Source organism: Antennarius striatus, chromosome 11 (genome assembly GCF_040054535.1).
Source record: "Antennarius striatus isolate MH-2024 chromosome 11, ASM4005453v1, whole genome shotgun sequence".
NCBI classification, from domain to species: Eukaryota; Metazoa; Chordata; class Actinopteri; order Lophiiformes; family Antennariidae; genus Antennarius; species Antennarius striatus.
The window spans coordinates 23,345,759-23,360,412 of NC_090786.1; positions in this window are offsets into that span (position 1 = coordinate 23,345,759).

The following is a 14,654-nucleotide window of genomic DNA, read 5'->3' on the forward strand; positions in this document are numbered from 1 at the left end:
AACCAGGTGGTCATCAGTCTAACCCTGAACCATGTGATCATCAATCCAACCCTGAATCATGTGATCATCAATCTAACCGTGAACCAGGTGATCATCAATCTAACCCCAAAACATGTGATCATCAGTCTAACCCTGAACCAGGTGGTCATTGGTCTAACCCTGAACCATGTGATCATCAATCCAACCCTGAATCATGTGATCATCAATCTAACCGTGAACCAGGTGATCATCAATCTAACCCCAAAACATGTGATCATCAGTTTAACCCTGAACCAGGTGGTCATCAATCTAACCCTGAAACATGTGATCATCAATCTAACTGTGAACCAGGTGATCACCAATCTAACCCTGAACCATGTGATCATCAATCTAACCATGAACCAGGTGAGCATCAGTCTAACCCTGAACCATGTGATCATCAATCTAACCGTGAACCAGGTGATGATCAATATAACCCTTAACCATGTGATCATCAATCTAACTGTGAACCAGGTGATCACCAATCTAACCCTGAACCATGTGATCATCAATTTAACCATGAACCAGGTGAACATCAGTCTAACCCTGAACCATGTGATCATCAATCTAACCTTGAACCAGGTGAACATCAATTGAACCCCAAAACATATGATCATCAGTCTAACCCTGAACCAGGTGGTCATCAATCTAAACCTGAACCAGGTGATCATCAATCTAACCTTGAACCAGGTGATCATCAATCTAACCCCAAAACATGTGATCATCAATCTAAACCTGAACCATTTGATCATCAATCCAACCCTGAACCATGTGATCATCAATCTAACCCTGAACCAGGTGATCATCAGTCTATCCCTGAACCATGTGATCATCAATCTAACCCTGAACCAGGTGATCACCGATCTAAATTTGAATCATGTGATCATCAATCTAACCATGAACCAGGTGATCATCAATCTAACCCTGAATCATGTAATCATCAATCTAACCGTGAACCAGGTGATCATCAATCCAACCCTGAATAATGTGATCATCAATCTAACCGTGAACCATGTGATCATCAATCTAACCATGAACCAGGTGATCATCAATCTAACCGTGAACCAGGTGATCATCAATCTAACCCCAAAACATGTGATCATCAGTCTAACCCTGAACCAGGTGGTCATCAGTCTAACCCTGAACCATGTGATCATCAATCCAACCCTGAATCATGTGATCATCAATCTAACCGTGAACCAGGTGGTCATCAATCTAACCGTGAACCAGGTGATGATCAATATAATCCTTAACCATGTGATCATCAATCTAACTGTGAACGAGGTGATCACCAATCTAACCTTGAACCATGTGATCATCAATCTAACCATGAACCAGGTGAACATCAGTCTAACCCTGAACCATGTGATCATCAATCTAACCTTCAACCAGGTGATCATCAATTGAACCCCAAAACATATGATCATCAGTCTAACCCTGAATCAAGTGGTCATCAATCTAAACCTGAACCAGGTGATCATCAATCTAACCCTGAACCAGGTGATCATCAATGTAACCCCAAAACATGTGATCATCAATCTAAACCTGAACCATTTGATCATCAATCCAACCCTGAACCATGTGATCATCAATCTAACCGTGAACCAGGTGATCATCAGTCTATCCCTGAACCATGTGATCATCAATCTAACCCTGAACCAGGTGATCACCGATCTAAATCTGAACCATGTGATCATCAATCTAACCATGAACCATGTGATCATCAATCTAACCGTGAACCAGGTGATCATCAGTCTATCCCTGAACCATGTGATCATCAATCTAACCCTGAACCAGGTGATCACCGATCTAAATCTGAACCATGTGATCATCAATCTAACCATGAACCAGGTGATCATCAATCTAACCCTGAATCATGTGATCATCAATCTAACCTTGAACCAGGTGATCATCAATCTAACCCCAAAACATGTGATAATCAATCTAAACCTGAAACATTTGATCATCAATCCAACCCTGAACCATGTGATCATCAATCTAACCGTGAACCAGGTGATTATCAGTCTATCCCTGAACCATGTGATCATCAATCTAACCCTGAACCATGTGATCATCAATCTAACCATGAACCAGGTGATCATCAATCTAACCGTGAACCAGGTGATCATCAATCTAACCCCAAAACATGTGATCATCAGTCTAACCCTGAACCAGGTGGTCATCAGTCTAACCCTGAACCATGTGATCATCAATCCAACCCTGAATCATGTGATCATCAGTCTAACCCTGAATCAAGTGGTCATCAATCTAAACCTGAACCAGGTGATCATCAATCTAACCCTGAACCAGGTGATCATCAATCTAACCCCAAAACATGTGATCATCAATCTAAACCTGAACCATTTGATCATCAATCCAACCCTGAACCATGTGATCATCAATCTAACCGTGAACCAGGTGATCATCAGTCTATCCCTGAACCATGTGATCATCAATCTAACCCTGAACCAGGTGATCACCGATCTAAATCTGAACCATGTGATCATCAATCTAACCATGAACCAGGTGATCATCAATCTAACCCTGAATCATGTGATCATCAATCTAACCGTGAACCAGGTGATCATCAATATAACCCTTAACCAGGTGATCATCAGTCTAACCCTGAACCATGTGATCATCAATCCAACCCTGAATCATGTGATCATCAATCTAACCGTGAACCAGGTGATCATCAATCTAACCCCAAAACATGTGATCATCAGTCTAACCCTGAACCAGGTGGTCATCAATCTAACCCTGAACCAAGTGATCATCAATCTGTGAACCAGGTGATCACCAATCTAACCCTGAACCATGTGATCATCAATCTAACCATGAACCAGGTGAACATCAGTCTAACCCTGAACCATGTGATCATCAATCTAACCGTGAACCAGGTGATCATCAATATAACCCTTAACCAGGTGATCATCAATCCAACCCTGAATCATGTGATAATCAATCTAACCGTGAACCAGGTGATCATCAATCTAACCCCAAAACATGTGGTCATCAGTCTAACCCTGAACCAGGTGGTCATCAGTCTAACCCTGAACCATGTGATCATCAATCCAACCCTGAATCATGTGATCATCAATCTAACCGTGAACCAGGTGATCATCAATCTAACCCCAAAACATGTGATCATCAGTCTAACCCTGAACCAGGTGGTCATTGGTCTAACCCTGAACCATGTGATCATCAATCCAACCCTGAATCATGTGATCATCAATCTAACCGTGAACCAGGTGATCATCAATCTAACCCCAAAACATGTGATCATCAGTTTAACCCTGAACCAGGTGGTCATCAATCTAACCCTGAAACATGTGATCATCAATCTAACTGTGAACCAGGTGATCACCAATCTAACCCTGAACCATGTGATCATCAATCTAACCATGAACCAGGTGAGCATCAGTCTAACCCTGAACCATGTGATCATCAATCTAACCGTGAACCAGGTGATGATCAATATAACCCTTAACCATGTGATCATCAATCTAACTGTGAACCAGGTGATCACCAATCTAACCCTGAACCATGTGATCATCAATTTAACCATGAACCAGGTGAACATCAGTCTAACCCTGAACCATGTGATCATCAATCTAACCTTGAACCAGGTGAACATCAATTGAACCCCAAAACATATGATCATCAGTCTAACCCTGAACCAGGTGGTCATCAATCTAAACCTGAACCAGGTGATCATCAATCTAACCTTGAACCAGGTGATCATCAATCTAACCCCAAAACATGTGATCATCAATCTAAACCTGAACCATTTGATCATCAATCCAACCCTGAACCATGTGATCATCAATCTAACCCTGAACCAGGTGATCATCAGTCTATCCCTGAACCATGTGATCATCAATCTAACCCTGAACCAGGTGATCACCGATCTAAATTTGAATCATGTGATCATCAATCTAACCATGAACCAGGTGATCATCAATCTAACCCTGAATCATGTAATCATCAATCTAACCGTGAACCAGGTGATCATCAATCCAACCCTGAATAATGTGATCATCAATCTAACCGTGAACCATGTGATCATCAATCTAACCATGAACCAGGTGATCATCAATCTAACCGTGAACCAGGTGATCATCAATCTAACCCCAAAACATGTGATCATCAGTCTAACCCTGAACCAGGTGGTCATCAGTCTAACCCTGAACCATGTGATCATCAATCCAACCCTGAATCATGTGATCATCAATCTAACCGTGAACCAGGTGGTCATCAATCTAACCGTGAACCAGGTGATGATCAATATAATCCTTAACCATGTGATCATCAATCTAACTGTGAACGAGGTGATCACCAATCTAACCTTGAACCATGTGATCATCAATCTAACCATGAACCAGGTGAACATCAGTCTAACCCTGAACCATGTGATCATCAATCTAACCTTCAACCAGGTGATCATCAATTGAACCCCAAAACATATGATCATCAGTCTAACCCTGAATCAAGTGGTCATCAATCTAAACCTGAACCAGGTGATCATCAATCTAACCCTGAACCAGGTGATCATCAATGTAACCCCAAAACATGTGATCATCAATCTAAACCTGAACCATTTGATCATCAATCCAACCCTGAACCATGTGATCATCAATCTAACCGTGAACCAGGTGATCATCAGTCTATCCCTGAACCATGTGATCATCAATCTAACCCTGAACCAGGTGATCACCGATCTAAATCTGAACCATGTGATCATCAATCTAACCATGAACCATGTGATCATCAATCTAACCGTGAACCAGGTGATCATCAGTCTATCCCTGAACCATGTGATCATCAATCTAACCCTGAACCAGGTGATCACCGATCTAAATCTGAACCATGTGATCATCAATCTAACCATGAACCAGGTGATCATCAATCTAACCCTGAATCATGTGATCATCAATCTAACCTTGAACCAGGTGATCATCAATCTAACCCCAAAACATGTGATAATCAATCTAAACCTGAAACATTTGATCATCAATCCAACCCTGAACCATGTGATCATCAATCTAACCGTGAACCAGGTGATTATCAGTCTATCCCTGAACCATGTGATCATCAATCTAACCCTGAACCATGTGATCATCAATCTAACCATGAACCAGGTGATCATCAATCTAACCGTGAACCAGGTGATCATCAATCTAACCCCAAAACATGTGATCATCAGTCTAACCCTGAACCAGGTGGTCATCAGTCTAACCCTGAACCATGTGATCATCAATCCAACCCTGAATCATGTGATCATCAATCTAACCGTGAACCAGGTGGTCATCAATCTAACCCTGAACCATGTGATCATCAATCTAACCGTGAACTAGGTGATCATCAATCTAACCCCAAAACATGTGATCATCAGTCTAACCCTGAACCAGGTGGTCATCAATCTAACCCTGAACCATGTGATCATCAATCTAACTGTGAACCAGGTGATCACCAATCTAACCCTGAACCATGTGATCATCAATCTAACCATGAACCAGGTGAACATCAGTCTAACCCTGAACCATGTGATCATCAATCTAACCGTGAACCAGGTGATCATCAATATAACCCTTAACCAGGTGGTCATCAATCTAACCCTGAACCATGTGATCATCAGTCTAACCCTGAACCAGGTGGTCATCAATCTAACCCTGAACCATGTGATCATCAATCTAACTGTGAACCAGGTGATCACCAATCTAACCCTGAACCAAGTGATCATCAATCTAACCATGAACCAGGTGAGCATCAGTCTAACCCTGAACCATGTGATCATCAATCTAACCGTGAACCAGGTGATGATCAATATAATCCTTAACCATGTGATCATCAATCTAACCCTGAACCAGGTGATCATCAATGTAACCCCAAAACATGTGATCATCAATCTAAACCTGAACCATTTGATCATCAATCCAATCCTGAACCATGTGATCATCAATCTAACCGTGAACCAGGTGATCATCAGTCTATCCCTGAACCATGTGATCATCAATCTAACCCTGAACCAGGTGATCACCGATCTAAATCTGAACCATGTGATCATCAATCTAACCATGAACCAGGTGATCATCAATCTAACCCTGAATCATGTGATCATCAATCTAACCGTGAACCAGGTGATCATCAATATAACCCTTAACCAGTTGATCATCAGTCTAACCCTGAACCATGTGATCATCAATCCAACCCTGAATCATGTGATCATCAATCTAACCGTGAACCAGGTGATCATCAATCTAACCCCAAAACATGTGATCATCAGTCTAACCCTGAACCAGGTGGTCATCAATCTAACCCTGAACCAAGTGATCATCAATCTAACTGTGAACCAGGTGATCACCAATCTAACCCTGAACCATGTGATCATCAATCTAACCATGAACCAGGTGAACATCAGTCTAACCCTGAACCATGTGATCATCAATCTAACCGTGAACCAGGTGATCATCAATATAACCCTTAACCAGGTGATCATCAATCCAACCCTGAATCATGTGATAATCAATCTAACCGTGAACCAGGTGATCATCAATCTAACCCCAAAACATGTGGTCATCAGTCTAACCCTGAACCAGGTGGTCATCAGTCTAACCCTGAACCATGTGATCATCAATCCAACCCTGAATCATGTGATCATCAATCTAACCGTGAACCAGGTGATCATCAATCTAACCCCAAAACATGTGATCATCAGTCTAACCCTGAACCAGGTGGTCATTGGTCTAACCCTGAACCATGTGATCATCAATCCAACCCTGAATCATGTGATCATCAATCTAACCGTGAACCAGGTGATCATCAATCTAACCCCAAAACATGTGATCATCAGTTTAACCCTGAACCAGGTGGTCATCAATCTAACCCTTAACCATGTGATCATCAATCTAACTGTGAACCAGGTGATCACCAATCTAACCCTGAACCATGTGATCATCAATCTAACCATGAACCAGGTGAACATCAGTCTAACCCTGAACCATGTGATCATCAATCTAACCTTGAACCAGGTGAACATCAATTGAACCCCAAAACATATGATCATCAGTCTAACCCTGAACCAGGTGGTCATCAATCTAAACTTGAACCAGGTGATCATCAATCTAACCTTGAACCAGGTGATCATCAATCTAACCCCAAAACATGTGATCATCAATCTAAACCTGAACCATTTGATCATCAATCCAACCCTGAACCATGTGATCATCAATCTAACCGTGAACCAGGTGATCATCAGTCTATCCCTGAACCATGTGATCATCAATCTAACCCTGAACCAGGTGATCACCGATCTAAATTTGAACCATGTGATCATCAATCTAACCATGAACCAGGTGATCATCAATCTAACCCTGAATCATGTAATCATCAATCTAACCGTGAACCAGGTGATCATCAATCCAACCCTGAATAATGTGATCATCAATCTAACCGTGAACCAGGTGATCATCAATCTAACCCCAAAACATGTGATCATCAGTCTAACCCTGAACCAGGTGGTCATCAGTCTAACCCTGAACCATGTGATCATCAATCCAACCCTGAATCATGTGATCATCAATCTAACCGTGAACCAGGTGGTCATCAATCTAACCCTGAACCATGTAATCATCAATCTAACCGTGAACTAGGTGATCATCAATCTAACCCCAAAACATGTGATCATCAGTCTAACCCTGAACCAAGTGGTCATCAATCTAACCCTGAACCATGTGATCATCAATCTAACTGTGAACCAGGTGATCACCAATCTAACCCTGAACCATGTGATCATCAATCTAACCATGAACCAGGTGAGCATCAGTCTAACCCTGAACCATGTGATCATCAATCTAACCTTCAACCAGGTGAACATCAATTGAACCCCAAAACATATGATCATCAGTCTAACCCTGAATCAAGTGGTCATCAATCTAAACCTGAACCAGTTGATCATCAATCTAACCTTGAACCAGGTGATCATCAATCTAACCCCAAAACATGTGATCATCAATCTAAACCTGAACCATTTGATCATCAATCCAACCCTGAACCATGTGATCATCAATCTATCCATGAACCAGGTGATCATCAATCTAACCCTGAATCATGTGATCATCAATCTAACCGTGAACCAGGTGATCATCAATATAACCCTTAACCAGGTGATCATCAGTCTAACCCTGAACCATGTGATCATCAATCCAACCCTGAATCATGCGATCATCAATCTAACCCTGAACCAGGTGATCATCAATCTAACCCCAAAACATGTGATCATCAGTCTAACCCTGAACCAGGTGGTCATCAATCTAACCCTGAACCATGTGATCATCAATCTAACTGTGAACCAGGTGATCACCAATCTAACCCTGAACCATGTGATCATCAATCTAACCATGAACCAGGTGAGCATCAGTCTAACCCTGAACCATGTGATCATCAATCTAACCGTGAACCAGGTGATGATCAATATAATCCTTAACCATGTGATCATCAATCTAACTGTGAACCAGGTGATCACCAATCTAACCTTGAACCATGTGATCATCAATCTAACCATGAACCAGGTGAACATCAGTCTAACCCTGAACCATGGGATCATCAATCTAACCTTCAACCAGGTGAACATCAATTGAACCCCAAAACATATGATCATCAGTCTAACCCTGAATCAAGTGGTCATCAATCTAAACCTGAACCAGTTGATCATCAATCTAACCTTGAACCAGGTGATCATCAATCTAACCCCAAAACATGTGATCATCAATCTAAACCTGAACCATTTGATCATCAATCCAACCCTGAACCATGTGATCATCAATCTACCCATGAACCAGGTGATCATCAATCTAACCCTGAATCATGTGATCATCAATCTAACCGTGAACCAGGTGATCATCAATATAACCCTTAACCAGGTGATCATCAGTCTAACCCTGAACCATGTGATCATCAATCCAACCCTGAATCATGTGATCATCAATCTAACCGTGAACCAGGTGATCATCAATCTAACCCCAAAACATGTGATCATCAGTCTAACCCTGAACCAGGTGGTCATCAATCTAACCCTGAACCATGTGATCATCAATCTAACTGTGAACCAGGTGATCACCAATCTAACCCTGAACCATGTGATCATCAATCTAACCGTGAACCAGGTGATCATCAATATAACCCTTAACCAGGTGATCATCAGTCTAACCCTGAACCATGTGATCATCAATCCAACCCTGAATCATGTGATCATCAATCTAACCGTGAACCAGGTGATCATCAATCTAACCCCAAAACATGTGATCATCAGTCTAACCCTGAACCAGGTGGTCATCAATCTAACCCTGAACCATGTGATCATCAGTCTAACCCCAAAACATGTGATCATCAGTCTAACCCTGAACCAGGTGGTCATCAATCTAACCCTGAACCATGTGATCATCAATCTAACTGTGAACTAGGTGATCACCAATCTAACCCTGAACCATGTGATCATCAATCTAACCATGAACCAGGTGAACATCAGTCTAACCCTGAACCATGTGATCATCAATCTAACCGTGAACCAGGTGATCATCAATATAACCCTTAACCAGGTGATCATCAGTCTAACCCTGAACCATGTGATCATCAATCCAACCCTGAATCATGTGATCATCAATCTAACCGTGAACCAGGTGATCATCAATCTAACCCCAAAACATGTGATCATCAGTCTAACCCTGAACCAGGTGGTCATCAATCTAACCCTGAACCATGTGATCATCAATCTAACTGTGAACCAGGTGATCACCAATCTAACCCTGAACCATGTGATCATCAATCTAACCATGAACCAGGTGAACATCAGTCTAACCCTGAACCATGTGATCATCAATCTAACCGTGAACCAGGTGATGATCAATATAATCCTTAACCATGTGATCATCAATCTAACTGTGAACCAGGTGATCACCAATCTAACCTTGAACCATGTGATCATCAATCTAACCATGAACCAGGTGAACATCAGTCTAACCCTGAACCATGTGATCATCAATCTAACCTTCAACCAGGTGAACATCAATTGAACCCCAAAACATATGATCATCAGTCTAACCCTGAATCAAGTGGTCATCAATCTAAACCTGAACCAGTTGATCATCAATCTAACCTTGAACCAGGTGATCATCAATCTAACCCCAAAACATGTGATCATCAATCTAAACCTGAACCATTTGATCATCAATCCAACCCTGAACCATGTGATCATCAATCTAACCGTGAACCAGGTGATCATCAGTCTATCCCTGAACCATGTGATCATCAATCTAACCCTGAACCAGGTGATCACCAATCTAAATCTGACCCATGTGATTATCAATCTACCCATGAACCAGGTGATCATCAATCTAACCCTGAATCATGTGATCATCAATCTAACCGTGAACCAGGTGATCATCAATATAACCCTTAACCAGGTGATCATCAGTCTAACCCTGAACCATGTGATCATCAATCCAACCCTGAATCATGTGATCATCAATCTAACCGTGAACCAGGTGATCATCAATCTAACCCCAAAACATGTGATCATCAGTCTAACCCTGAACCAGGTGGTCATCAATCTAACCCTGAACCATGTGATCATCAATCTAACTGTGAACCAGGTGATCACCAATCTAACCCTGAACCATGTGATCATCAATCTAACCGTGAACCAGGTGATCATCAAAATAACCCTTAACCAGGTGATCATCAGTCTAACCCTGAACCATGTGATCATCAATCCAACCCTGAATCATGTGATCATCAATCTAACCATGAACCAGGTGATCATCAATCTAACCCCAAAACATGTGATCATCAGTCTAACCCTGAACCAGGTGGTCATCAATCTAACCCTGAACCATGTGATCATCAGTCTAACCCCAAAACATGTGATCATCAGTCTAACCCTGAACCAGGTGGTCATCAATCTAACCCTGAACCATGTGATCATCAATCTAACTGTGAACCAGGTGATCACCAATCTAACCCTGAACCATGTGATCATCAATCTAACCATGAACCAGGTGAACATCAGTCTAACCCTGAACCATGTGATCATCAATCTAACCGTGAACCAGGTGATCATCAATATAACCCTTAACCAGGTGATCATCAGTCTAACCCTGAACCATGTGATCATCAATCCAACCCTGAATCATGTGATCATCAATCTAACCGTGAACCAAGTGATCATCAGTCTATCCCTGAACCATGTGATCATCAATCTAACCCTGAACCATGTGATCATCAATCTAACCATGAACCAGGTGATCATCAATCTAACCGTGAACCAGGTGATCATCAATCTAACCCCAAAACATGTGATCATCAGTCTAACCCTGAACCAGGTGGTCATCAGTCTAACCCTGAACCATGTGATCATCAATCTAACCGTGAACTAGGTGATCATCAATCTAACCCCAAAACATGTGATCATCAGTCTAACCCTGAACCAGGTGGTCATCAATCTAATCCTGAACCATGTGATCATCAATCTAACTGTGAACGAGGTGATCACCAATCTAACCTTGAACCATGTGATCATCAATCTAACCATGAACCAGGTGAACATCAGTCTAACCCTGAACCATGTGATCATCAATCTAACCTTCAACCAGGTGATCATCAATTGAACCCCAAAACATATGATCATCAGTCTAACCCTGAATCAAGTGGTCATCAATCTAAACCTGAACCAGGTGATCATCAATCTAACCCTGAACCAGGTGATCATCAATGTAACCCCAAAACATGTGATCATCAATCTAAACCTGAACCATTTGATCATCAATCCAACCCTGAACCATGTGATCATCAATCTAACCGTGAACCAGGTGATCATCAGTCTATCCCTGAACCAGGTGATCACCGATCTAAATCTGAACCATGTGATCATCAATCTAACCATGAACCATGTGATCATCAATCTAACCGTGAACCAGGTGATCATCAGTCTATCCCTGAACCATGTGATCATCAATCTAAACCTGAACCAGGTGATCACCGATCTAAATCTGAACCATGTGATCATCAATCTAACCATGAACCAGGTGATCATCAATCTAACCCTGAATCATGTGATCATCAATCTAACCTTGAACCAGGTGATCATCAATCTAACCCCAAAACATGTGATAATCAATCTAAACCTGAAACATTTGATCATCAATCCAACCCTGAACCATGTGATCATCAATCTAACCGTGAACCAGGTGATTATCAGTCTATCCCTGAACCATGTGATCATCAATCTAACCCTGAACCATGTGATCATCAATCTAACCATGAACCAGGTGATCATCAATCTAACCGTGAACCAGGTGATCATCAATCTAACCCCAAAACATGTGATCATCAGTCTAACCCTGAACCAGGTGGTCATCAGTCTAACCCTGAACCATGTGATCATCAATCCAACCCTGAATCATGTGATCATCAATCTAACCGTGAACCAGGTGGTCATCAATCTAACCCTGAACCATGTGATCATCAATCTAACCGTGAACTAGGTGATCATCAATCTAACCCCAAAACATGTGATCATCAGTCTAACCCTGAACCAGGTGGTCATCAATCTAACCCTGAACCATGTGATGATCAATCTAACTGTGAACCAGGTGATCACCAATCTAACCCTGAACCATGTGATCATCAATCTAACCATGAACCAGGTGAACATCAGTCTAACCCTGAACCATGTGATCATCAATCTAACCGTGAACCAGGTGATCATCAATATAACCCTTAACCAGGTGGTCATCAATCTAACCCTGAACCAGGTGATCATCAATCTAACCCCAAAACATGTGATCATCAGTCTAACCCTGAACCAGGTGGTCATCAATCTAACCCTGAACCATGTGATCATCAATCTAACTGTGAACCAGGTGATCACCAATCTAACCCTGAACCATGTGATCATCAATCTAACCATGAACCAGGTGAGCATCAGTCTAACCCTGAACCATGTGATCATCAATCTAACCGTGAACCAGGTGATGATCAATATAATCCTTAACCATGTGATCATCAATCTAACTGTGAACCAGGTGATCACCAATCTAACCTTGAACCATGTGATCATCAATCTAACCATGAACCAGGTGAACATCAGTCTAACCCTGAACCATGGGATCATCAATCTAACCTTCAACCAGGTGAACATCAATTGAACCCCAAAACATATGATCATCAGTCTAACCCTGAATCAAGTGGTCATCAATCTAAACCTGAACCAGTTGATCATCAATCTAACCTTGAACCAGGTGATCATCAATCTAACCCCAAAACATGTGATCATCAATCTAAACCTGAACCATTTGATCATCAATCCAACCCTGAACCATGTGATCATCAATCTACCCATGAACCAGGTGATCATCAATCTAACCCTGAATCATGTGATCATCAATCTAACCGTGAACCAGGTGATCATCAATATAACCCTTAACCAGGTGATCATCAGTCTAACCCTGAACCATGTGATCATCAATCCAACCCTGAATCATGTGATCATCAATCTAACCGTGAACCAGGTGATCATCAATCTAACCCCAAAACATGTGATCATCAGTCTAACCCTGAACCAGGTGGTCATCAATCTAACCCTGAACCATGTGATCATCAATCTAACTGTGAACCAGGTGATCACCAATCTAACCCTGAACCATGTGATCATCAATCTAACCGTGAACCAGGTGATCATCAATATAACCCTTAACCAGGTGATCATCAGTCTAACCCTGAACCATGTGATCATCAATCCAACCCTGAATCATGTGATCATCAATCTAACCGTGAACCAGGTGATCATCAATCTAACCCCAAAACATGTGATCATCAGTCTAACCCTGAACCAGGTGGTCATCAATCTAACCCTGAACCATGTGATCATCAGTCTAACCCCAAAACATGTGATCATCAGTCTAACCCTGAACCAGGTGGTCATCAATCTAACCCTGAACCATGTGATCATCAATCTAACTGTGAACTAGGTGATCACCAATCTAACCCTGAACCATGTGATCATCAATCTAACCATGAACCAGGTGAACATCAGTCTAACCCTGAACCATGTGATCATCAATCTAACCGTGAACCAGGTGATCATCAATATAACCCTTAACCAGGTGATCATCAGTCTAACCCTGAACCATGTGATCATCAATCCAACCCTGAATCATGTGATCATCAATCTAACCGTGAACCAGGTGATCATCAATCTAACCCCAAAACATGTGATCATCAGTCTAACCCTGAACCAGGTGGTCATCAATCTAACCCTGAACCATGTGATCATCAATCTAACTGTGAACCACGTGATCACCAATCTAACCCTGAACCATGTGATCATCAATCTAACCATGAACCAGGTGAACATCAGTCTAACCCTGAACCATGTGATCATCAATCTAACCGTGAACCAGGTGATGATCAATATAATCCTTAACCATGTGATCATCAATCTAACTGTGAACCAGGTGATCACCAATCTAACCTTGAACCATGTGATCATCAATCTAACCATGAACCAGGTGAACATCAGTCTAACCCTGAACCATGTGATCATCAATCTAACCTTCAACCAGGTGAACATCAATTGAACC